Here is a 24,907-nt window from a genome sequence, read left to right as displayed (position 1 = left end):
TGTATGACACGTTTATTATGCTTTGTGGTTTGGACAGACTTGAGAGCATTAAATATGTCTTTTCATTGTACACAGGGCACTTTCAATTTGGACCAATTTTTTAGAAACGAATCAAATCTACCAGATGAATTCTTCAAAATCAGCCCACGTTAAACTTCTGAAGATTCACTCATTTCTAGTGTTGCTGCTTTCATGAACTCATATATCAGCACAGTGTATCAGTATGACCAGTACAAGCGCCACTGCAGCGCGAAATGGCTGTCGTCCATTCCACTCCTGCTCCCATCCTCCCAACGCTGATGTTCTAAAGTATTGGAATAAAGAAGTTTTTTAACAGGTGAGTGCCATCCGTTCCTTTCAATTTTTGTATCCATTGTGGCTATTTTCTTTGGAGTGGCACCCCGGCTCACGGAGCACTTACTGCTGTAGGCCAGTCTCACACGTCCAGATAATTCCGATACCGGAAAAATTGGTACCGGAGTTATTCGTGCTCACGTGGCACATCAGTGTGGCACACTTGCGGCAGCCTTGTGCCGCCCGTGTGCCGACTGGGTACCACACGGACCGTGCACGAGACAGCACTAGAGATAAGCGCTGTCCCCTGCATCTGGTGCTGAAGCCGGAATTCATTCCTTCCCCCCAGCAGCGTTCGCTGGAAAGAAGGAATGAAAAATCATTGTTTTTTTATTTTTTGCGAGTTTAAAATAAAGATCCCGGTCAGCGCCCGCCTCCCAGCCCCTGTGCGCCCGCCCGCTGGAAATCAAATACTCACCTGGCTCCCTCGATGCTTCCTCTCAGCGCCGCAGCTTCTTCCTGTATGAGTGGTCACGTGGTACAGCTCATTACAGTGATGAATATGCAGCTCCACCCCTATGGGAGGTGCCACTCATTGCAGTGATGAATATGCGGCTCCACCTCCCATAGGGGTGGAGCCGCATATTCATCACTGTAATGAGCGGTACCACGTGACCGCTCATACAGGAAGAAGCTTCGGCGCTGAGAGGAAGCATCGAGGGAGCCGGGTGAGTATTTGATTTCCAGCGGGCGCGCGCACAGGGGGTGGGAGGCGGGCGGTGACCGGGATCTTTATTTTAAACACACAAAAAATAAAAAAACAATGATTTTTCATTCCTTCTTTCCAGCGAACGCTGCTGGGGGGAAGGAATGAATTCCGGCTTCAGCACCACACGCTGGGGGGACAGCGCTTACTATAGCGCTGTCTCCTGCACGGCACACGGAAGGCACATGGACAGCATCCATGTGCGGTACGTGTTTTACATGGACCCATTGACTTTAATGTCTCTGTGTTTTTCAAACGGACACACGGTCCGTGAAAACACGCTGACATGTGCAGAGACACATTGATTTTAATGTGTCTACGTGAATCAGTGTCTCCGGTACGTGAGAAAACTGTCACCACACGTACCGGAGCCACTGACGTGTGAAACTGGCCTTAAGGCCCCGTCACACATAGCGAGGTCGCTAGCGAGATCGCTGCTGAGTCACAAGTTTTGTGACGCAACAGCGACCTCAGTAGCGATCTCGCTATGTGTGACACGTACCAGCGATCAGGCCCCTGCTGCGAGATCGCTGGTCGTGTCGGAATGGCCTGGACTTTTTTTTGGTCGTTGAGGTCCCGCTGACATCGCTGAATCGGTGTGTGTGACACCGATCCAGCGATGTCTTCACTGGTAACCAGGGTAAACATCGGGTTACTAAGCGCAGGGCCGCGCTTAGTAACCCGATGTTTACCCTGGTTACCCAAAAAAACAAACAGTACATACTCACCATCTGATGTCCGTCAGGTCCCTTGCCGTCTGCTTCCTGCTCTGACTGAGATCCGGCCGTACAGTGAGAGCACAGCACAGCAGTGACGTCACCGCTGTGCTGTGCTCTCACTGTACGGCGGCACTCAGTCAGAGCAGGAAGTAGACGGCAAGGGACCTGACGGACATCAGATGGTGAGTATGTACTGTTTGTTTTTTTTGGTAACCAGGGTAAACATCGGGTTACTAAGCGCGGCCCTGCGCTTAGTAACACGATGTTTACCCTGGTTACCCGGGTGCTGCAGGGGGACTTCGGCATCGTTGAAGACAGTTTCAACGATGCCGAAGTCGTTCCCCTGATCGTTGGTCGCTGGAGAGAGCTGTCTGTGTGACAGCTCCCCAGCGACCACACAGCGACTTACCAACGATCACGGCCAGGTCGTATCGCTGGTCGTGATCGTTGGTAAATCGCTATGTGTGACGGGGCCTTTATACATGCTTGCAGCATCAGTTCATGCAATTACCTGTGCACTGAGTGGGCTTCCCCGCTGTGCGGATTAACACTTTGTTGGAGTCATATATCAGCACAGCTTCTGAGGAATTTTCTCAAAATGCGAGCGGTGGGTGACGTCAGTAAAGTGACCGGGGTTCATTGTGATTTCCGGTGACCTTACTGACGTCAGTTCTAGACACTGCATGAGTGTAATCCTGCTCCTGTCTCAATGTGTTCCGGCAGGCTTGCTGAGTGTCGCATCATGACGCAGCTCAACAAGCTATTTGGATGTATCAAAGCTGGAGTTCTTCATGGGACTAAATCACATAGGGATTATTGGCAGACCGATGAGGAATATGATGTTTTATTATTTTTTATTTTTACATTAATAAATGGGTTAAAGATGGTCGGGGAGTTTTTATTTCAAATTAAGGACTTTGCGTGTTTCTTTCAATTAAAGGACTTTACTCGGTCTGTGTCTTTATTACATTTGACTATGGGGTTAGTAATGGGGGGTGTCTTGTAAATGCCTGTCCATTACTAACCCCTGGGCTTCATGACAGCTGACATTACAAAGCTGACATAAACTCCAATACTATTACTCCACTTGCCACCGCACCAGGGCAAGTGGGAAGAGCGGAGGCTATGCGCCAGACTTGGCACATCTCATGCTTGTGCCATTTCTGGGTCTGCTGAAGGCTGATGTTCTTAGTCTGGGAGGGGACCAATATCCATGGCCCCTTCCTAGGGTATTAATATCAGCCCGCAGCTGTCAGCCTAGCCTTTGCTTGTTATTATTTATATGAGGGTCCTATGTCCTTTTTTTTATGGGGGGGGTCACACATTGTTAATAACCAGTAAAGGCTACGTAGACAGCTGTGAGCTGTTATTAATAGCCTGCGAAGCTCCATGTTTATTCCCCCCTTCCCAGACTATAAACGTCAGCCCCCAGCTGTCTGCTTTTCCTCAGCTGGTGAAGAAACATTAGAGGGACTCCATGCCATTTTTTTTTTATTTTAGTTATTTATTCTTTAACTACATACATGTACATTAAACTACACACTCACTGTACTAATTATATACATTACTGACATCTTTCTATCTACTCTAAGAATAGATATATACAATCTAGTCTATTCTGAATGGTCCCGCTCATGAAATTTTGGATTTCCTATGAGGTGGATGGTTAAAAATCCGACAGCACACATGTGGTCTGTGTGCCGTGCAATTTTTATTTTTTTATTTTTTTCTCTCGCACCTATTGACTTGCATTGGCGAGTCTTGTACGATATACTGTACATGGCCACTGATAGCACGCGGCAATGTTTTTTCTCAGTCCGATTGGAGCTGAGAAAAAAAAAAATCGCAGATTAACACAGAATCATTGACTAACATTAGTCAGAGTGCTATCCAATTTTTTATCGAATTGCACTTGTTCGCTTTTAACTCAGATGAGACCTAACACTGAGAGGAGAGAAGGGGAGAGCAGAGAGAAATCCAGATCAGGAGCTCTGTCGACTTTGTGACATTTTTGTATATCCTTCACTTAAATTAAGGACTTACAGACACTCTGAAGCACCAAAATAGTCGAAAATGTTTAATGCAGACTACTTAAAAAAATTCTTCAACTTTGCATTAAGGAAGCAGATTGACGATGATTTGTGTGATGGTGGACTGAGCCTTTAAAGACTTAGGCCATGTTCACACGATCCTTTTTTTGATCCTTTTTTTTTTCAGGTGACCTGAATCAGGTCCTGATTTTGGAAATCCTCAGTGCAAAACAGCACTGCTGATTTTCCTGCGGATTCCTCTGCGGGTTTCTCTGCGGGTTTCCAACAGCACTTTCCTATTGGTGCTGCTAGAAACCCGCAGCGGAATCCGCAGCAAGAATTGACATGGTCCTTCTTTTTTTCCGCAGAAAATCCGCGCGGATTTTCCAGGGGAAAAAAGGATCGTCGGCACAGCGGGTTTTGTTTTCCATTGGGTTACATTGTACTGTAACCTGCATGGAAAAAGGATGCGGATCCGCAGCTGCAATTCCGCTGCGGATCCGCAGCAAAAACCGCACTGTGTGAACATGGCCTAAGAGGGTAGATGATAATGAATGGATATATGAGCAGTATAACAGTTCTACATACTTATTCTGATATTATTTATTGTTGGTTTATTTATTTATTAATGAATTCTTTTCTTATTCATAGCAAACCTTACAAACGTATATAAGGTGACATTGCCATAAGTATCTTTTCCTTCATCCATTGTGAAGCTGAATAGCATGAATTATTCATGAGCGAGCGGTAAAAGAAATAACATCTTCCTGTTAGATTAAGGAGGAAATCTATTCTGGTCCTGGGAGACGTTCCTGGTATTCATAAATCAAGTAAGTAATTTGTGTAAATAAAGTGTTTTGCATAGATTGTGTCCGAAATAATATAACTAGTAGGACGTGTTATGTAAAGTGATGGTTAGGGGGAAGCACCAGGCATAATAATATGGAAATTATCTGATCTTACACTAAGTGGGGGCTGATGGCGGGTGCGCTTGTGATTGGTGCCAAAACAGCAGCTAATAAAGTTTTCAGAGGGTGAAGAGTAAGACAAAGATCAAGGGACTGTAGTAGATTTATCAACGTGTTTGCATTGATTTTCCTCCTTAAAAAAAAAAAAAATGAAAAGAAAAAAAAATTTCCAGGAAGAAGAAAGTGTTTGCAGGGCTTGAAAGCTGCGCAAAGCACAGCTTATTTATTAAGGATTCTTTTTTTTTTACCACATTTAATGGAGTCAGAGGAAATCTAACAATATTCAACTTACCAGATTCGCTCAAATTTGGTTGGAAAATTTGATTTGTATTTCATTTATTAGACGGTAATCGAATTGCTGGTAGATGTCTCTCCCGAATCCACAGGATAATAAACATTAGGGTTCGCAAAATGTGTCCCACAATCAGCAGCGGGTGCACCAAAGAGGAAATTCAGAAGAGAAGAGGGACAACGTGACCCAACAGAGACCAGGTGGGGAGTTGTGGAGACATGCCAGGGGCAAGGTATAATTAATTTTGATTTATTAATTATTCATCTCCATTGCGGCCCTACAAAGTATCAAGCAAAATGGCAAAAAAAACCCCCAAAATCGATCATCTATAAAAACACTCATTTGAAAAGAAGAAGAATGTTTACTAACAATAGTCAATTTATACACACATTTCAAGGAGGAATAATAGAGGAACAGATCAATGCAGAATTATTAGAGAAGATTTTCCAGAAATATTGATAAGAAACTAGTTATTCCCTTCACCACCGCACGATTTTCTTTTTTCATTTTTTTTTTCATTTTTTTTCCTCCCCTTCTTCCAAGAGACATAATTTTTTTATTTCTCCATCTACATAGCCGTATGAGAGCTTGTTTTTTTGCAAGACGAGTTGTACTTTTGAATGACACCATTCATTTTATAATATGATACACTGGAAAGTGTGGAAAAAATTCCAAGGGCGTTGAAATTGCAATAAAAAAAATGGTTTCACAATAGTTTTTTTTTATTCACCATGTGCAGTGCACAGTAAAATTGACCTGGCAGTGTGATTCCTCAGATCAGTATGATTGCACAGATATCAAATATGTATATATATTTTTTTGAAGCGGTGAAAGTAAATTTGGAAATTTGTAAAAAACAAAAACAACAAAACCCCGTTGCATGTGCCAGTTTCTGAGACCCACTACGTTTTTATTTTTTGGGATCTGGAGCTGTGTGATAACTTATTTTTTGCACCCTGATCTGACATTTTTTCTGATACTATTTTGGGGTAGATACGATGTTTTGATCGCCTATTATTGCATCTTGTTGTAATGTTGTGGCTGCCAAAAAAATGTAATTCTGGCGTTTTTAATTTTTATCTCATTACGCCATTTACAGATAGGATTAATTTATTTTATACTTTGATATAGCGGATGTTTTTGAAGCAAATATGTGTATTTTTTTTTTTTCTTCAATTGCTTTATTTTTAATGGGTTAAAAGGTGGGTGATTTTTACTTTTATATATATTTTTTTCATTTTTTTTTTTTACTTTTTACTGTATTTATTAGTCTTCTTCGGGGACTTGATCTTCTGATCGCTTGTGCTATACATTGCAGGGCTTTAGCTGAAAAATTATGGTCTCATATGAACGCCAGCTAAGGGCTGGCTTTCACAGGAAAGTCATCATGATAAGCACGGAGATATACAGCAGACTTCCATCTATCATGGCGACCCATCAGTGCCTGACCTTCCCATCACAGGCGGACCGATGCGTGTGGAATAATGCGACCCCCTTGCAGGTTTGTGTTATATGCCGCTAACAGGTTAACAGCCACAGGCTGACCTCTGCTTAGCTCGCTGCTTTTAAAGGCACATGATGGCTGATAAAATCAGCTATCATCTGCTGGGAAAGATGCGTGCTCGGCGTGTGAGCCCGCATCAAAGTCAGGGACACGACTTTAGACGTAAAGGTATGCCATATGCTGTGAATGGGTTAATAAAGAGTGATGGAATGGCTCTTCCATTGCCTTCACTTAATAAAAAAATACTGTTACTATAACTTATTGTAGGATATAAAATCCAACAATATATGCGGTGTAAAGAAAGGGGATTTAAAAACTAATTTCTCCCCTGCCGGGCGCTGCGTTCGGAGGGGACAGGCATGGATGGAGGTGGGATACATGGATGGAGGAGATTGTTCTTGGTAGGTGATAAACATGGCTGAGCATAGAGCAGGCTGCATTTATCAGTCCATTATATAGATTGTTTTGGATCCCAATGTATATTGTGAGATTGACTCATGGAATACCAGCTGGAGAAAATCAAAGAAAGTCCACAGGGGGCTCCTGTACCACCGCCAATACAAGCATATGCAAATCTGTTATTCTTTTTCCTGTGTAAAACAGTTACATTTGTATTTTACCTAAATCCTGCAGTTTGGTTAATTACAGTCCCGTCCTCCTTTAGTTTGTTACTAATATTATGTTGGTTTTCGTAAACATTATGCTTAAAGGGATTACCGTATTTGCCCTTTTCATTTTTTTTTTTTAACTATCATGCTGCAAAAATAAAATATATTGGCCAGATTGATTGAAATTGCAAAATTTACTCACTTCATTTCCGCTTCTCCATACTTATCAAATATCGAACCTTAAAGAGTTACTATTATTTTATTCGTGTTCAATAAATCCAAAGCGCACAAGAAAGTAGATTAAAAAAAACCTTTGTATCTTATCAGAGAAATCTGCTTTGTTCTCCTCTAAATTCAGGGGTACAATCAGTATTGAGTGAAGGCAGATCGTTACAGCACTGAGAAAGGAGATGACAGTTGGTGCCCATAAAGTTCTATGTAGAGGGGAGAGAGGAGGCGCTAGAGACGGACACAGATATTCTGCTGCAAGTTCTGAAATGACAGGTCCAGTTCTCCATAGAACTTTATAAGCACCAAATGTCATCTCCGAGCTCAGTAATGTAACAATCTGTTTTCACTGAATACATAATTTACTTGTGAATTAATGATCAGTCCAAGAGGTGAAAGAAGCTAATTTATCCGATAAGATATATCACTTTGAAGTTTATCCATTTCCACATGTACGAGTACTATTGATTTAAGATAAAAAAGTGGATGACTTATGATATCTGCAGTGTAAAGGTATCTAGCATATTTTTATACTTGTGAGGTTGTGAGACCAGTAAATGCCACTTTTACACACATTATATAAACATGTTTTATGTGCACTGTAATGATTAGAATAAATATAACAGTGATGAGGACAAACGTGTAATAAAAGAATAAATATAGAAGTTATCAACATTGATTATGATAGTAAACTTTTGATGTTAGTTTTGAAAAGATATTAGAAATAGTAATATTAGTACTAACAAGCTGGGGTTCTCCACTTTGCATAATCCCTACTTATTAGAAAGGTCCCATCACAATAACTTGATTGCAAAGTTTCCCTCTGCTGGAATCCTCAGTGATCGGCTGTATTCTATGGTGAAACCAGATAGTAAGTGTTCAATTTCCCTGCAGCGCCACCATAGGGGTATTACATAGTGACTACTGAAATCTATAGTTTGTCTGAGTAATAAAGGACAGGACGGGTCCTCCAGAGCAAGAGATGCTCTTTAGGCTCACTCTCCATTCTTGTCAAGAGATGAGGATCCTGATATTACACACTTTGCCCAAGTATCCCTGGTTCCGCTTCCTTCCTGTTATGACCTGGTGGGTACGGAGCGGTACTGAGATGACCTGGTGGGCAAAATCAATCATGGACTCACTACGGAGCAGCCCTGAAATGACCTGGTGGGTAAAACAAAAATAGGACTAGCTCTGAGGAGGTGGTAACTTTACTGACCGCAATCCCTACTCCTAACACCAACACTAGAAATAGCCGTGGAGCGTACCTAACTCTGCCTAGAAGCCTCTGCACAGCCTAAGAACTAGCTACCCCTAAAGATGGAAACGGAAAGCTATCTCGCCTCAGAGAAACCCCCAAAGGAAGATAGCCCCCCACAAATATTGACGGTGAGTGGAGAGGGAAATGACAAACTCAGAAATGAAACTAGATTTTTTAGCAAAGGAGGCCAATACTATCTAAATAGACAGAGATAGGATAGGTTGCTGTGCGGTCAGTATAAAAACTAAAAGTCCTCGCAGAGTTTACAAAAATAACCACCACACCGACTCACGGTGTGGAGGGGCAAATCTGAGACCCCAGAGCTTCCAACTAGCCGGAATATTTCATAATGACAAGCTGGACAAAGAGACATAAATTGAACTGAACAGAAGGTCATAAGCAGGGAAACACCCAAAAAGTAGCAGACTTATCTAAGCTGAAAATGGACTGGCCAACAGAAAACGTCCAGGAAAGGACTGAATCCACAGAAAATACATTCACAGCTGGCATCCACTAAAGCCAAAAGCCCAGTTAAATAAAAAGGCCAGGAAACCGATTAGTGAACGCAGCTGCTAAGTTCCACTTGAAACCACCAGAGGGAGCCCAAGAGCAGAACTCCCAAAAATACCATTCGCAACCACAGGATGGAGCCCAAGAACGGAATTCACAACAGTACCCCCCCCTTGAGGAGGGGTCACCGAACCCTCACCAGAGCCCCCAGGCCGATCAGGACGAGCCAAATGAAAAGCACGTACCAAATCGGCAGCATGGACATCGGAGGCAAAAACCCAAGAGTTATCCTCCTGGCCATAACCCTTCCACTTGACCAAATACTGAAGTTTCCGCCTTGAAAGATGAGAATCCAAAATCTTCTCCACCACATATTCCAGCTCCCCCTCAACCAACACCGGAGCAGGAGGGTCAACGGAGGGAACCATGGGCACCACATATCTCCGCAACAAAGATCTATGGAACACATTATGAATGGAAAACGAAGCTGGAAGGGCCAAACGAAAAGACACCGGATTGATAATTTCCGAAATCCTATAAGGACCAATAAAACGAGGTGTGAACTTAGGGGAAGAAACCTTCATAGGAACATGACGAGAAGACAACCAGACCAAATCCCCAACCCGAAGCCGGGGACCAACGCACCGACGGCGGTTAGCAAAACGTTGAGCCTTTTCCTGAGACAATGTTAAATTGTCCACCACATGAGTCCAAATCCGCTGCAACCTGTCCACCACAGAATCCACCCCAGGACAGTCCGAAGACTCAACGTGCCCTGAAGAAAAACGAGGATGAAAACCGAAATTGCAAAAAAAAGGCGAAACCAAAGTAGCCGAACTAGCCCGATTATTAAGGGCAAACTCGGCCAACGGCAAGAAGGTAACCCAATCATCCTGATCAGCAGACACAAAGCATCTCAAGTAGGTTTCCAAGGTCTGATTGGTTCGCTCCGTCTGTCCATTTGTCTGAGGGTGAAATGCCGAAGAAAAAGACAAATTAATGCCCATTCTACCACAAAAGGACCGCCAAAACCTAGAAACAAACTGGGTACCTCTGTCAGACACAATATTCTCCGGAATACCATGCAAACGAACCACATGCTGGAAAAACAAAGGAACCAAATCAGAGGAGGAAGGCAACTTAGGCAAAGGTACCAAATGGACCATTTTAGAAAACCGGTCACAAACCACCCAGATGACAGACATCTTCTGAGACACAGGAAGATCGGAAATAAAATCCATGGAAATATGCATCCAGGGCCTCTCAGGGATAGGCAAGGGCAAAAGCAACCCACTAGCACGAGAACAGCAGGGCTTAGCCTGAGCACAAATTCCACAGGACTGCACGAAGGAACGCACATCCCGTGACAAAGAAGGCCACCAAAAGGACCTGGCAACCAAATCTCTGGTTCCAAAGATCCCAGGATGACCAGCCAACACCGAACAATGGATCTCAGAAATCACCTTATTAGTCCATCTATCAGGAACAAACAATTTCCCAACAGGACAGCGGACGGGTCTATCAGCCTGAAACTCCTGAAGCACCCGCCGCAAATCAGGGGAGATAGCAGAAAGAATCACCCCCTCTTTGAGAATACCAGCCGGCTCACGGACTCCAGGAGAATCAGGCAAAAAACTCCTAGACAAGGCATCAGCTTTCACATTCTTAGATCCCGGAAGATACGAGACCACAAAATCAAAACGCGAGAAAAACAAAGACCACCGAGCCTGTCTAGGATTCAAGCGCTTGGCCGACTCAAGGTAAATCAGATTCTTATGGTCGGTCAAGACCACAACACAATGCTTGGCTCCCTCAAGCCAATGTCGCCACTCCTCGAATGCCCACTTCATAGCCAACAACTCCCGATTGCCGACATCATAATTACGCTCAGCAGGCGAAAACTTTCTGGAGAAGAAAGCACACAGCTTCAACACAGAGCCATCAGAGCTTCTCTGAGACAGAACAGCTCCTGCCCCAATCTCAGAAGCGTCAACCTCAACCTGAAAAGGGAGAGAAACATCTGGCTGACGCAACACAGGGGCAGAAGTAAAACGACGCTTAAGCTCCTGAAAGGCCTCCACAGCCGCCGAGGACCAATTCACCACATCTGCACCTTTCTTGGTCAAATCGGTTAGAGGTTTAACCACAGTAGAAAAATTAGCAATGAAGCGGCGATAAAAATTAGCAAAGCCCAAAAATTTCTGAAGGCTCTTCACAGATGTGGGCTGAGTCCAATTATAAATAGCCTGGACCTTAACAGGGTCCATTTCAATAGCCGAGGGAGAAAAAATGAACCCCAGAAAAGAAACCTTCTGAACTCCAAAAAGGCACTTAGACCCCTTCACAAACAGTGTATTAGCACGAAGAATCTGAAATACCATCCTGACCTGCTTCACATGAGTCTCCCAATCATCGGAAAAAAACAAAATATCATCCAAATATACAATCATAAATTTATCCAAATACTCCCGGAAAATATCATGCATAAAGGACTGAAACACAGATGGAGCATTAGAGAGCCCGAAAGGCATCACAAGATATTCAAAATGGCCTTCGGGCGTATTAAATGCTGTTTTCCATTCATCACCCTGTTTGATGCGAACCAGATTATACGCCCCTCGAAGGTCAATCTTGGTAAACCAGCTAGCCCCTTTGATCCGAGCAAACAAATCAGAAAGCAAAGGCAAAGGGTACTGGAATTTGACCATGATCTTATTGAGAAGGCGATAATCTATACAGGGCCTCAAGGAGCCATCCTTCTTGGCAACAAAAAAGAACCCCGCTCCCAATGGTGACGAAGACGGGCGAATATGCCCCTTCTCCAAGGACTCTTTTACATAAGTCCGCATAGCGGTATGCTCTGGCACAGACAGATTGAAAAGTCGACCCTTAGGGAACTTACAGCCAGGAATCAAATTAATAGTGCAATCACAGTCCCTATGAGGAGGCAGAGGACTGGATTTAGGCTCCTCAAATATATCCTGGAAATCTGACAAAAACTCAGGAACCTCAGAAGAAGGGGACGAGGAAATTGACATCAGAGGAATGTCACTATGTATCCCCTGACAACCCCAACTAGTCACGGATATGGATTTCCAATCCAGCACTGGATTATGTACCTGTAACCATGGAAACCCCAGCACAACCACATCATGCAAATTATGCAACACCAAAAAGCGAATATTTTCCTGATGTGCTGGAGCCATGTTCATGGCTAACTGTGTCCAGTACTGAGGTTTATTCTTGGCCAATGGCGTAGCATCAGTCCCCCTCAAGGGAATAGGACTCCAAGGAAAAACCACAGCGCTTGGCAAATTCCAGGTCCATTAAGTTCAGGGCAGCCCCAGAATCCACAAATGCCATTACAGAAAAGGACGACAATGAGCAAATCAGGGTAATAGACAAGAGAAATTTAGGCTGTAAAGTACTGATGGTAACCGACCTAGCAACCCTCTTAGTTCGCTTCGGGCAGTCAGAGATAGCATGAGTAGCGTCACCACAGTAAAAACACAGCCCATTCTGACGTCTGAACTCCTGCCGTTCTGCTCTCGTCAAAACTCTATCGCATTGCATAGGCTCAGAACTCTGCCCAGAGGACACCGCCATATGGTGCACCTCCTTACGTTCACGTAAGCGCCGATCAATCTGAATGGCCAGAGACATTGATTCGTTCAAACCAGCAGGCGTGGGAAACCCCACCATAACATCTTTAAGAGCTTCAGAAAGACCCTTTCTGAAAATAGCCGCCAGGGCATCCTCATTCCATTTTGTAAGCACAGACCACTTTCTAAATTTCTGACAATATATCTCTACTGCTTCCTGACCCTGACACAGAGCCAGCAAAATTTTTTCTGCCTGATCCACAGAATTGGGTTCGTCATAAAGCAGTCCAAGTGCTTGAAAAAACGAATCTATATTGAGCAATGCAGGATTCCCTGGCTCAAGGGAGAATGCCCAGTCCTGCGGGTCGCCACGCAACAGAGAAATAACAATCTTCACCTGCTGAATGGGGTCACCAGAGGAACGGGGTCTCAGAGCAAAAAATAATCTGCAATTATTTTTAAAATTCAAAAACCTAGATCTATCCCCAGAAAACAAATCAGGAATAGGAATTCTGGGCTCAGAAACAGGAGTTTGAACAACATAGTCTTGGATACTCTGTACCCTTGCAGCGAGATGATCAACACGCGCAGACAGACCCTGAACCTCCATATCAGCACCAAGCTCCTGCACCATCCAAAAATCAAGGGGAAAAAAAAAAACAAAACAAGCAACACAAAAAAAAAAAATGACTCAGAACTTTCTCTTCCCTCTTTTGAGATGCATTTAACACATTGTGGGCCAGCTGTACTGTTATGACCTGGTGGGTACGGAGCGGTACTGAGATGACCTGGTGGGCAAAACCAATCATGGACTCACTACAGAGCAGCCCTGAAATGAACTGGTGGGTAAAACAAAAATAGGACTAGCTCTGAGAAGGTGGTAACTTTACTGACCGCAATCCCTACTCCTAACACCAACACTAGAAATAGCCGTGGAGCGTACCTAACTCTGCCTAGACGCCTCTGCACAGCCTAAGAACTAGCTACCCCTAAAGATGGAAACGGAAAGCTATCTCACCTCAGAGAAACCCCCAAAGGAAGATAGCCCCCCACAAATATTGACGGTGAGTGGAGAGGGAAATGACAAACTCAGAAATGAAACTAGATTTTTTAGCAAAGGAGGCCAATACTATCTAAATAGACAGAGATAGGATAGGTTGCTGTGCGGTCAGTATAAAAACTAAAAGTCCACGCAGAGTTTACAAAAATAACCACCACACCGACTCACGGTGTGGAGGGGCAAATCTGCGACCCCAGAGCTTCCAACTAGCCGGAATATTTCATAATGACAAGCTGGACAAAGAGACATAAATTGAACTGAACAGAAGGTCATAAGCAGGGAAACACCCAAAAAGTAGCAGACTTATCTAAGCTGAAAATGGACTGGCCAACAGAAAACTTCCAGGAAAGGACTGAATCCACAGAAAATACATTCACAGCTGGCATCCACTAAAGCCAAAAGCCCAGTTAAATAACAAGGCCAGGAAACTGATTAGTGAACGCAGCTGCTAAGTTCCACTTGAAACCACCAGAGGGAGCCCAAGAGCAGAACTCCCAAAAATACCATTCGCAACCACAGGATGGAGCCCAAGAACGGAATTCACAACACCTTCCCCTGTGTCCGCTGCCCTCTGTTGTGCTCCATGTTGGTTTTTTGCAAGTTGCCTGGATCAATGATATTATCTCTCTAGGTGTATTTAAGACCCATTTAGATACACACCTGAACTGTGTCTTGGGATTGAGACCCTAGTGGTCCATGTTTGGTTTGCTCCATTAACTGTGCTTGCGGTACTTACAACTTGCATTCATACCTGCTGGATTCCATTTCATCCGTCCATCATCAGTGTAAAGCATTCCGAAACTTGGAAAGATTTTGCAAACTGTTTAAAAAATAAAAGAAGCATTTTGCAATTCTCAGAAAGATGCTTCCAAGTGTGTACAAGGAATTCGAACCTCAGGGTTCTCAGGACCAAAAAGCTGCTTTCTGACACATCTATATTCCTTTAATTATAGTCTTGTTTTCAGATTGTAGAATATGGGGACATTATTAACCAGAGAGCTTGGACACACGAGTAACCACATAAGTGGCATCATTACCTTGTTAGAAACATTCTCCGATGGATCTATTATATATATATAGTTTCCCCATTACTGTCATTCATGTCCACCGAGAAATGACGAGTTGCGCAGACCAGCAAGTAGGTACGTTTTTACATTTTCCCCATAACATAATATATAATATATACGCAATATACACTGCTCAAAAAAATAAAGGGAACACTTAAACAATACAATTTAACTCCAAGTAAATCAAACTTCTGTGAAATCAAACTGTCCACTTAGGAAGCAACACTGACTGACATTCAATTTCACATGCTGTTGTGCAAATGGAATAGACAACAGATGGGAATTATTGGCAATTATCAAGACACCCTCAATAAAGGAGTGGTTCTGCAGGTGGGGACCACAGACCACATCTCAGTACCAATGCTTTCTGGCTGATGTTTTGGTCACTTTTGAATGTTGGTTGTGCTTTCACACTTGTGGTGGCATGAGACTGACTCTACAACCCACACAAGTAGCTCAGGTAGTGCAGCTCATCCAGGATGGCACATCAATGCGAGCTGTGGCAAGAAGGTTTGCTGTGTCTGTCAGCGTAGTGTCCAGAGGCTGGAGGCGCTACCAGGAGACAGACCAGTACACCAGGAGACGTGGAGGGGGTCGTAGGAGGGCAACAACTCAGCAGCAGGGCCGCTACCTCCACCTTTGTGCAAGGAGGAACAGGAGGAGCACTGCCAGACCCCTGCAAAATGACCACAAATGTGCATGTGTCTGCACAAACGGTTAGAAACCGACTCCATGAGGGTGGTCTGATGGCCCAACGTCCACAGATGGGGGTTGTGCTCACAGCCAAACACCGTGCAGGATGCTTGGCATTTGCCACAGAACACCAGGATTGGCAAATTCACCACTGGCGACCTGTGCTCTTCACAGATGAAAGCAGGTTCACACTGAGCACATGTGACAGACGTGACAGAGTCTGGAGATGCTGTGGAGAGCGATCTGCTGCAACATCCTTCAGCCTGACCGGTTTGGCAGTGGGTCAGTAATGGTGTGGGGTGGCATTTCTTTGGAGGGTCGCACAGCCCTCCATGTGCCCACCAGAGGTAGCCTGACTGGCATTAGGTACCAAGATGAGATCCTCAAACCCCTTGTGAGACCTTATGCTGGTGCGGTTGGCCCTGGGTTCCTCCTAATGCAGGACAATGCCAGACCTCATGTGGCTGGAGTGTGTCAGCAGTACCTGCAATATGAAGGCATTGAAGCTATGGACTGGCCCGCCTGTTCCCCAGACCTGAATCCGATTGAGCACATCTGGAACATCATGTCTCTCTCCATCCACCAACGTCACGTTGCACCACAGACTTCCAGGAGTTGGCGGATGCTTTAATCAGGGTCTGGGAGAAGATCCCTCAGGAGACCATCCTCCGCCTCATCAGGAGCATGCCCAGGCATTGTAGGATGTCATACAGGCACGTGGAGGCCACACACAATACTGAGCATCTTTTCCTTGTCATGAGGCATTTCTACTAAAGTTGGATCAGCCTGTAATTTGATTTTCCACTTTGATTTTAAGTATCATTCCAAATTCAGACCTCCATGGGATATTCATTTTGGTTCACATTGATAATTGATATTGTATTGTTATGAACACATTCCACTATGCAATGAATAAAAATTTGCAACTGGAATATTTCATTCAGAGATATCTAGGATGTGGTATTTTAGTGTTCCCTTTTTGAGCAGTGTATAATACAAGTTACTTCACAACTTCCCGTTTCCTCCCTGTGTAGGGGAATTGTGAGCCGAATATTTGTATAACAGTAAGGTTCTTACGTGGTTATCCATTAATAAAAAAAGGTTCTGCTTTCTAATAAAAGTAGCGCCACATCTGTCCACAGGTTGTGTCTGGTATTGCAGCTCAGCTCTATTCACTTAAATGGGGCTGAAGTACAAAACTGAGACAATCTCTATTTCTTCTGGTATTAAAGTATTCCAAAAACGAATCTATTGATTAATTGTCTTTCTATGAATGTGGTCCCGATATTATATGAAGAAGAGAAATAAGCTTTTGATCTCAATTTTCACCGGGAACCAAATCTGCCTATGTCCCTGGAGAAACATCAGAACTTTACCAACTTTGTTAAAAAATAAGGATAGAAATTTTGGACTCCCGATAGAATTGGCAAATCTTCCAGGGCTTCATCAGACCCTCTCACAAAGAAGCGCTTCAAGTAAAAAATGTTTGTGGATGGGGCATGAAAGAGGTAGACAGGGGACACAAAGAAGACGTGAGGATTGGTGGTAGAGGAGCAAAGGGATGTGGTCCGAAATAGGGGCATTGGTTTGCTGAATTCCAAAGAAGCACGCTATAAGATATGGTGCAGTGTTATAGGTCTTGCAGGGATTTACGCTCTCGGGTAGCCGCTTGGAACACAAAGTTCTGTATCGCCTCTTCTGACACTATCTCTTGTTGGGCCACAGGAGTCCTACAGGACTTTATATTGACCGGAGCATGAGGCTCATGATTAATGACACAAAGGTAACCTAGTAACTCTGTTAACCTGCCCCTAATTTTGAGTACCATTTTCCGGCCATGCTGTTTTTCAAAATGTGACAAAGTTTCTGCCTCTGTAACTCATGTATTGTTGGCTTCTGACTGGGTCAGCAAGCAATGGGATTTTGAGCGGGTCCCTATCCTTCCAGGGTTTTAGTAGGTTGCCATGATATATGCGAAAGACTTTGTTTTCCCTGGCCTCTCCAACCTTTTCCACCATCTTATATGGTCCCTGTCACTGGTTAATGAACTTGTTCTCCCCTGTGGGCACTAACAGAAGTACCAGATCCTCAGACTTAAATTGTTTCACTCGAGCCGACCGATTATACCCCCCTGGATTGTGCCTTTGAGGTGCTCTTTTACCTGGCCCCTCACTTTGGTCCCTCGACACAACAAATTATTAAGGGTGGCCAACTGCAAAAGACGATTATTGGCTTTCGTCTCCTGGGGAACACCATTCAACACGTTACATTTTCCAAAGTACCTTTCACTGTTAAGGCTCTGAGCTCCGAAGTCCCAAAGTTGTCCTGGGACTCTTCCAGGTCGGGACTTTGGGTTCAAGGGATGCTTCTTCATCCTCTTTTCTAGCCAGTACAGTGAATGGAAACTCACCAATTACCTCATGTGCCTTGTTACCATAGCAGAATGCTGGCGACATACTGGATTGCTGGGTGCTGGAGCTTCAGCCCATACGTCCCAGAACAAAGGACAATCTCAACCGATAACACAAGCGTGCAATAAGTCTTTAAACTGTAATCACCTGTGCTACTTGGACCTCATGCCAAAACACCAATTGTAAGAATTCACGCTCTTGGGTATCTGCTTGAAAGACAAAGCCACAAGATTTTTATCTCAAAAACAGAATAATGTTTACTTACACTGGTTGCACAGCACTGAAAACAAAACCATAAACATAAATCCCTAGTCTTGTCCAGGCGCTAATAAATAATATAGACCCTGGCTACTCAGACACGGCTGAGCTAGTCCCAGTTCAGTCCCACAAACAGTTCTCGTCCATAGCAACCAGTGATACTTGACGTTTGGTGCACACGGCCTGTGCAGTCTAATCTCTGCGATATTCTGGCTTGTCTCTCCGCAGCTCCAACACAATCCACCCTGCTCAGCTTCCCCCAGCTGACTGTCTCAGGTGAACAGTACACATGTCCTGGTTCTAGTCATAGCTATCCAGGTGAAGCTAATCAGGACCTGAAGTGCTAGGATTTAACCCTACCCTAGCGGACTTTCTTAAAGTCTGTACAAACTAATAACAGAATATATCCAAGATGCGTTTCTGTGCATGAATACTAAACGAAAATCTTACCACGTCTGCTGCCGATTATTCCATATCAGCAGGTTTAGAGGCTGATCCATAATGTTACTATAGCAGTGGCCGACAGCATAAAATAAAGCTGCCATTGAGACATTAGTTATGACATTTCGTTATAATAATATATTCACTGTCAGTATCAGTTTGGATGTAATATGTATACATCTGCATTCTTACTAATGACAGAGCGGACAGCTGGGACATGATAACCCCCAGTAATATAGAAGAGCGTCACTCACACATAAAAACAAACAACATAGAGTCATGGACACTCACAGGTCAGCATCACACATTCCACCCACGATCCCACAGTAAGTGCCCACCGGTGGCATAAATCATTACCATGTAATACTGGCTTCTACATGTCCTACTTGTATTCAGATAACTCAGCACTGCGATATCCCTATGCAAAAAAAAGTGTGATTCCCAGCGAAAGTGACGTGGACCAATGGATGAGGAATGTATGATAATGCTGTTGTCATGATCCAGACCGGGTTTTGAGTCCTGTCTTCCCATTTTCCTGGTCTGATCATGTCAGGGGTTAACTTTTTACAGCCTCAGTCTGGTCTCAGGTTTGCTATTTAACCCCGCTGTGTCCTGCAGATCATGTCAGTTATAGTTTCTGCCTAGTGCTGCTGTAAGCTGACTGATTGCTCTGTTTTGTTCTGCTGCATTTGGTGTCTGAACCCGTGTCTCTGTTTTCCCCTGTTCCTGTCTTGACTCAGTGTTTCCCTTTAGTGTGCAGACTCACCGGTTTGACTTGGCGTGTATCCTCACCTGTTTCTGTAATTTGTCATTTGGCTTATCCGCTCCTGACTGTTACTGACCCCCTGGCTTGTCTCTGACCTCGAGTTTGCTTTTTCCTTTGGTACTGCGCTACAGTCTAGGATTTGACCCGGCTTGTTTTGACTATTCTGCTGCCACCTGTGGTAGCCTCACTGTTGCACTGCAGGTAAGCTAGGTTAGGTGCAGACCTGCTACCTCTCTACTGTCATCTAGTGAAGCCTGCATCTACCTGCACTGCAGCAGCATGACAGCTGTTTCGTGAGATACTCTTCTGCAACAAGTTATCCAGATTGTTCATTGTGAATCCTGATAACATTTGTTATATTAACACACGCGTTGCACTGCTGAGTACATATTTATATGTACATCCAGGGTCGGACTGGGGTGTCTGGGGCCCACAGGGGGAATTGACCATAGGGGCCCACCCCATAGCTATATGCAAATATCTGTAATCCGTTATCTCCGTTATAGTGGAACATCGACTGTATAAGACAAGCTGCTCCTGCACATCTACTGTGCATCACCATATCTGGGATGTACAATTATGGTAGTTTGCATTAAAGGGGATCTTTGGTTAAAACAAGTTATCACTAGTGATGATTGAATAGTGAAATATTCGGATTAGGGAAAATCGGTACAAATAATTTCTAATATCCGTGTATTCATAACGAATCCAATGCAAGTCAATGGAAAAGTCAAATATTTTTCTGCTGGACCCAACAAACACGTCTGGGGACCTGAGAAAAAAGCTGAAATGGATGGGAAAGAGCTAAAACTAAATGAGAACAGCATGGAGAAGATGCCTGCCTGCCTTGCTGACTCACATATGGTATCTGGGAATAATGTGGTCAGACTATTGCACCGGCTTTACGGATTTTTAAAAAGACCTACCAAACAAAACCCCAAAAAATTTTTTAAAGGGAAAAATGCTAAGAAACATTAAAAATAAAACACGTTACATGTTCACACGGAGCACTTTGGCTTTAGTTTTTCCTTTAACATTTGTGAGAGCTCTCACTCCTACATTTAGGAGGACCCAATGCCAATGCGTTAGCAAGATAATGGAATACATATTCCCTATCCCTTTACAATGCCAGCTAAAACATGCCCATTTGAATTTTGGGCTTTGCCCGCCACCACCACCACCGTGTCCATCACTATGTCAGGTGCCGTGAAACCTGCATTTTGTAAGGTCCACAGTTCATTTTTGCCAGCGGATCCCAATGGAACAACTGTCATAGCGGGTGAAGCCGCTGTAAGGTGAATATAATACAGGAGTTGGGGGAGCTGTATGATCAATATCAGTAAATTGGATTCTATCAGACAACAAAAGCATTAGAATTCAATTCTGAATACAGTGTATGCAAGCGAGGGCCTCTGTCAGTCAGTCAGGCCTGAAACCCATGTCAGGAACATGTACAAACCTCATTTTACTTGGAAGCAGCCTCCTCAAGGGAAGAGACAGGAGTGACATGATCAATCTGCAGAAAGCCTACGCACTTCTTCTGGAAACTACCCAACCAGGCAGAATGTATCTTCTGCATTGTTTTGAGCAACAATGGGCTCTCTCTCAGATCAGCTGAAAGACGCCGTGATGGGGTCATCACAATATGCTTTGCAGTTATTACAAGAGGTAGAGATAGGGAGTAGAAATGTGACCACTGCACAATTTACAAAGGTTTCCAAAAATTACGCCAACGGGTCTGTATCATACATGCTGAAAGAGGCCGTGATGGGGACCTCACAATACACTTAGCAGTTATTACAAGAGATAGAGAGTACAAATTTCACCATTGCACAATGTCCAAAGGTTTCGAAAAAAGTACAAAACATTACCCACATGGGGTATACATAGATGGACACTAAGTACTTGTTGCAGAAACAGGAGGAGGTGATTTCCTGAAGAAAATGGTTTTGGATGGTAAGGGATGGATGTTAAGGCAATTTTCAAAAAACACATTTGGCCTGCATTTACATAACGTTGCTGTCATCCGTAGGGCTTAGAAGTCGGAGGAAATCTACCTTGTTCAGTTTTAGAAGAGTCAGCCTGCCTGCAATATCCTTCAGCATGACCAGTTTGGCAGTGGGTCAGTAATGGTGTGGGGTGGCATTTCTTAGGAGGGCCGCACAGCCCTCCATGTGCTCACCAGAGGTAGGTTGACTGCATTAGGTACCGAGATGAGATCCTCAGACCCCTTGTGAGACCACATGCTGGTGTGGTTGGCCCTGGGTTCCTCCTAATGCAGGAAAATGCCAGACCTCGTGGCTGGAGTGTGTCAGCAGTTCCTGCAAGATGAAGGCATTGAAGCTATGGACTGGCCCGCCCATTCCCCAGACCTGAATCCGATTTAGCACATCTGGGACATCATGTCTCGCACCATCCACCAACTTGACGTTCTACCAGAGACTGTTCAGGAGTTGGCTGATGCTTTAGTCCAGGTCTGGGAGATCCCTCAGGAGACCATCTGCCGCCTCATCAGGAGCATGCCCAGGCATTGTAGGGAGGTCATACAGGCACGTGGAGGCCACACACACTACTGAGCATCATTTCCTTGTCTTGAGGCATTTCCACTGAAGTTGGATCAGCCTGTAACTTCATTTTCCAATTTGATTTTGAGTATCATTCCAAATCCAGATTTGCAACTGAAATATTTCTGTCATGATCCATTCCGGAGTTTTGTCCTGTCTGCTCTTTCTCTGGGTGGATCATGTCTAGGGTTAACTTGCTCTGCCTCATTCTGGGCTCGGGTTTGCTATTTAGCTCCCAGGTATCCTGAGGGTGGTGTCAGCTATAGTTCTGTCTTCGGCTTGTGAACCTGACTCTGGAAACCCTTGGTTTGTCCTGCTGTGTACCCTGACTTGTCCTGTATTTGTTATCTCCCTCTGTCTGCCCTTTCCCTGCGTTTGTCTGTTCTGCTTGATTCCCTGATTCTGATCTCCTGGCTTGGCTATTGACTCTGTTTGGATTTTTCCCTTTTGTACCGTATTTTGCTCGTCCCGGTTTACTGATCTCTTGCTACGTCCTGACTATCCTTTCTGTTTTACTCCTTTTTGTACTGACGTGTTATCTTGTGTGCCCTGACTCGGCTTTTTCTGACTTCTCTCTTGCCACTAGGTGGCATCTGTTCAGCTGCTCAGTGTGCCGTCTCGCTTCCCGATAAAGCTCCCCCTGGTGAAGGTTGCGCTGTACTGCACTGCAGCTGCATGACAATTTCATTTAGTTATATCTAGGATGTGGTATTTTAGTGTTCCCTTTATTTTTTTGAGCAGTGTATATATACATATATATTTATATAGAGAGTGTATATACAGCCATTACAGAGTGAGCATAGACAGAAAGTCTCTTCTTCTCTGGACTGGGTCGCAGTATACGGTATATACAGTATATACACATACAGTATTCTTTGTGTTGACAATTCCACCAGACAGGAACCTGAAGAACATATCGCACTGCTGGGAATGTAATGATGACCATATTGAGTATCATCCATCTATGCCACGAGACTGATATATCTATAATTATTAACGAACAGATGCAGAATTTCCATATTCTCACTTTTAACCAGTCAAAGAAAATCTTCATAGCAGTTATTTTTATTTGACAGTTATTGAATCAGAGCTAAAATCCCAATAATTATTCTGATCAGATAAATATGGCCCTGGGAAGACAACGTACCTGAGTGTAATTATATTTTCACTTCATGAACCTTTCCAACTCTTGGAAAGCAGCCAATCCAGTTATGGGAACAATATATGTATATATTATTTTTTTTGCTATATTCACATTTGTAGATTGTGCAGGAGCGGAGGAGGATATTGGCATCTTATCAGATAGGTCAAAATTCCATCTTATTTACTAACCAGCTTCTCTGATAAGTTCATGTAATTTTCTCGGGAACCTGTGATAGCAATTATTATTTTCCGATAGTGGATGTGTGTTGTGGAGACATCGTCCTTCTCTAGAATAACATTAATACTGTTTAATACATTCCTCTTGGCTATAATATAGAAACTGGCTCCAAAAATAGAGCAATTTATTTTTATTATCTATAACATTGATTGACAGAGGAGAAGATGGGAGTGATGGGTGGGTGGTGTGTAGAATACCATATATGATGGGGTGTCTAATTAAACAGCGATATCTCCTGCACATCCATTACCTGTCATTTCCTCTGAATCTCTACACACATTATTAGGTAGCGGCCATTTACAAGCCATATTACTTGTGACTACATTTAACCCCTTTATGACCAGAGCTATTTTTGGTTTTGAATTTCCATTTTTTGCTCCCCTTCTTCCCAGAGCCATAACTTTTTTTTATTTTTTGGTCAAAATGGTCATGTGAGGGCTTGTTTTTTGCGGGACGGGTTGTACTTTTGAAAAAAAAACATTGATTTTACCATGTAGTGTATCTGAAAACAGGAAAAAAATTCAAAAAAATTGCAAAAAAAGTGCAATCCCACAGCTGTTTTTTTAACCATATTCACGAAATGCTGAAACTGAGCTGCCATTATGATTCTCCAGGTCATTACGAGTTTATAGACGCCAAACATGTCTAGGTTCTTTTTTATTTAAGTGGTGAAAAAAAATTCCAAAGTTTGTTAAAAAATAAAAAAAAAATTGCCCCGTTTTCCGATACCCGTAGCGTCTCTATTTTTCGTGATCTCGGGTCGGGTGAGGGCTTATTTTTTGCGTGCCAAGCTCACTTTTTTCATTATACTATTTTGCTGCAGATACGTTTGTTTTGTCGCCCGTTATTGCATTTTAATGCGATGTTGCAGCGACCAAAAAAATGTAATTCTGGTGTTTTGACTTTTTTTCTTGTTACGCCGTTTAGTGATTGGGTAATTCTTTTTCTAAATTCATAGATCAGGCGATTCTGAACGTGGCGATACCAAATATGTGTGTTCTCTGAAAGTACAACTTTGGAGGAGGCATTCGGGAAGCTTCAGCATTGTGCTAAATATTTCAAAACTTTTCTGGTAGTCTAGGAGATGTAGAAAGTATAATTATTAACATTTTATTAAAATTTTTATCCAAGTGCAGTATCAGATTCAAAAACGTCATGTAAAAGGTGAGGCATTTGTTTTAAAGGAATCTGTTAGGGCAATTTTATTACTGAGACTCGTGGTACGGCTGTAAAGGGCAGAGCACAACCATAAAAATGATGCCTGTTTTTTGATAATCGGATGTGCCAGAGCTGAGAAATCAAGCTTTGAAGCCACATGTGAAAAAACCTGGAAGTTCTTTGGGGTCGTGTACATACACTTGCAGTGCCCCAGGGTCCTGGTCGTTGCAGTAATATCATTTTCCTCTAGAGGGGAGTGATGTTACGTTTGGAGGCAATGAAGGAGATCTCTTTACCAGGTATCAAAAACATACAACACATTTCAT

At 43.5% G+C, this 24,907-nt stretch overlaps 1 long non-coding RNA gene across 1 annotated transcript in view; it reads left to right on the top strand.

The window, feature by feature from the left end:
- LOC143769598 (uncharacterized) overlaps positions 1–4,912 on the top strand; it is an 81,191-nt gene extending 76,279 nt beyond the window's left edge. Inside the window, exons 3-4 of the long non-coding RNA XR_013214429.1 lie at positions 76–337; positions 4,461–4,912. This is a non-coding gene — a long non-coding RNA (uncharacterized LOC143769598). The remainder of the gene's footprint in view (positions 1–75; positions 338–4,460) is intronic.
- The last annotated feature ends 19,995 nt before the right edge of the window (positions 4,913–24,907 follow it).

The sequence above is a fragment of the Ranitomeya variabilis genome, chromosome 4, assembly GCF_051348905.1.
Source record: "Ranitomeya variabilis isolate aRanVar5 chromosome 4, aRanVar5.hap1, whole genome shotgun sequence".
NCBI classification, from domain to species: Eukaryota; Metazoa; Chordata; class Amphibia; order Anura; family Dendrobatidae; genus Ranitomeya; species Ranitomeya variabilis.
Note: the sequence above shows the minus strand (reverse complement) of the source record. Positions and strands in the feature narration are given on the sequence as shown.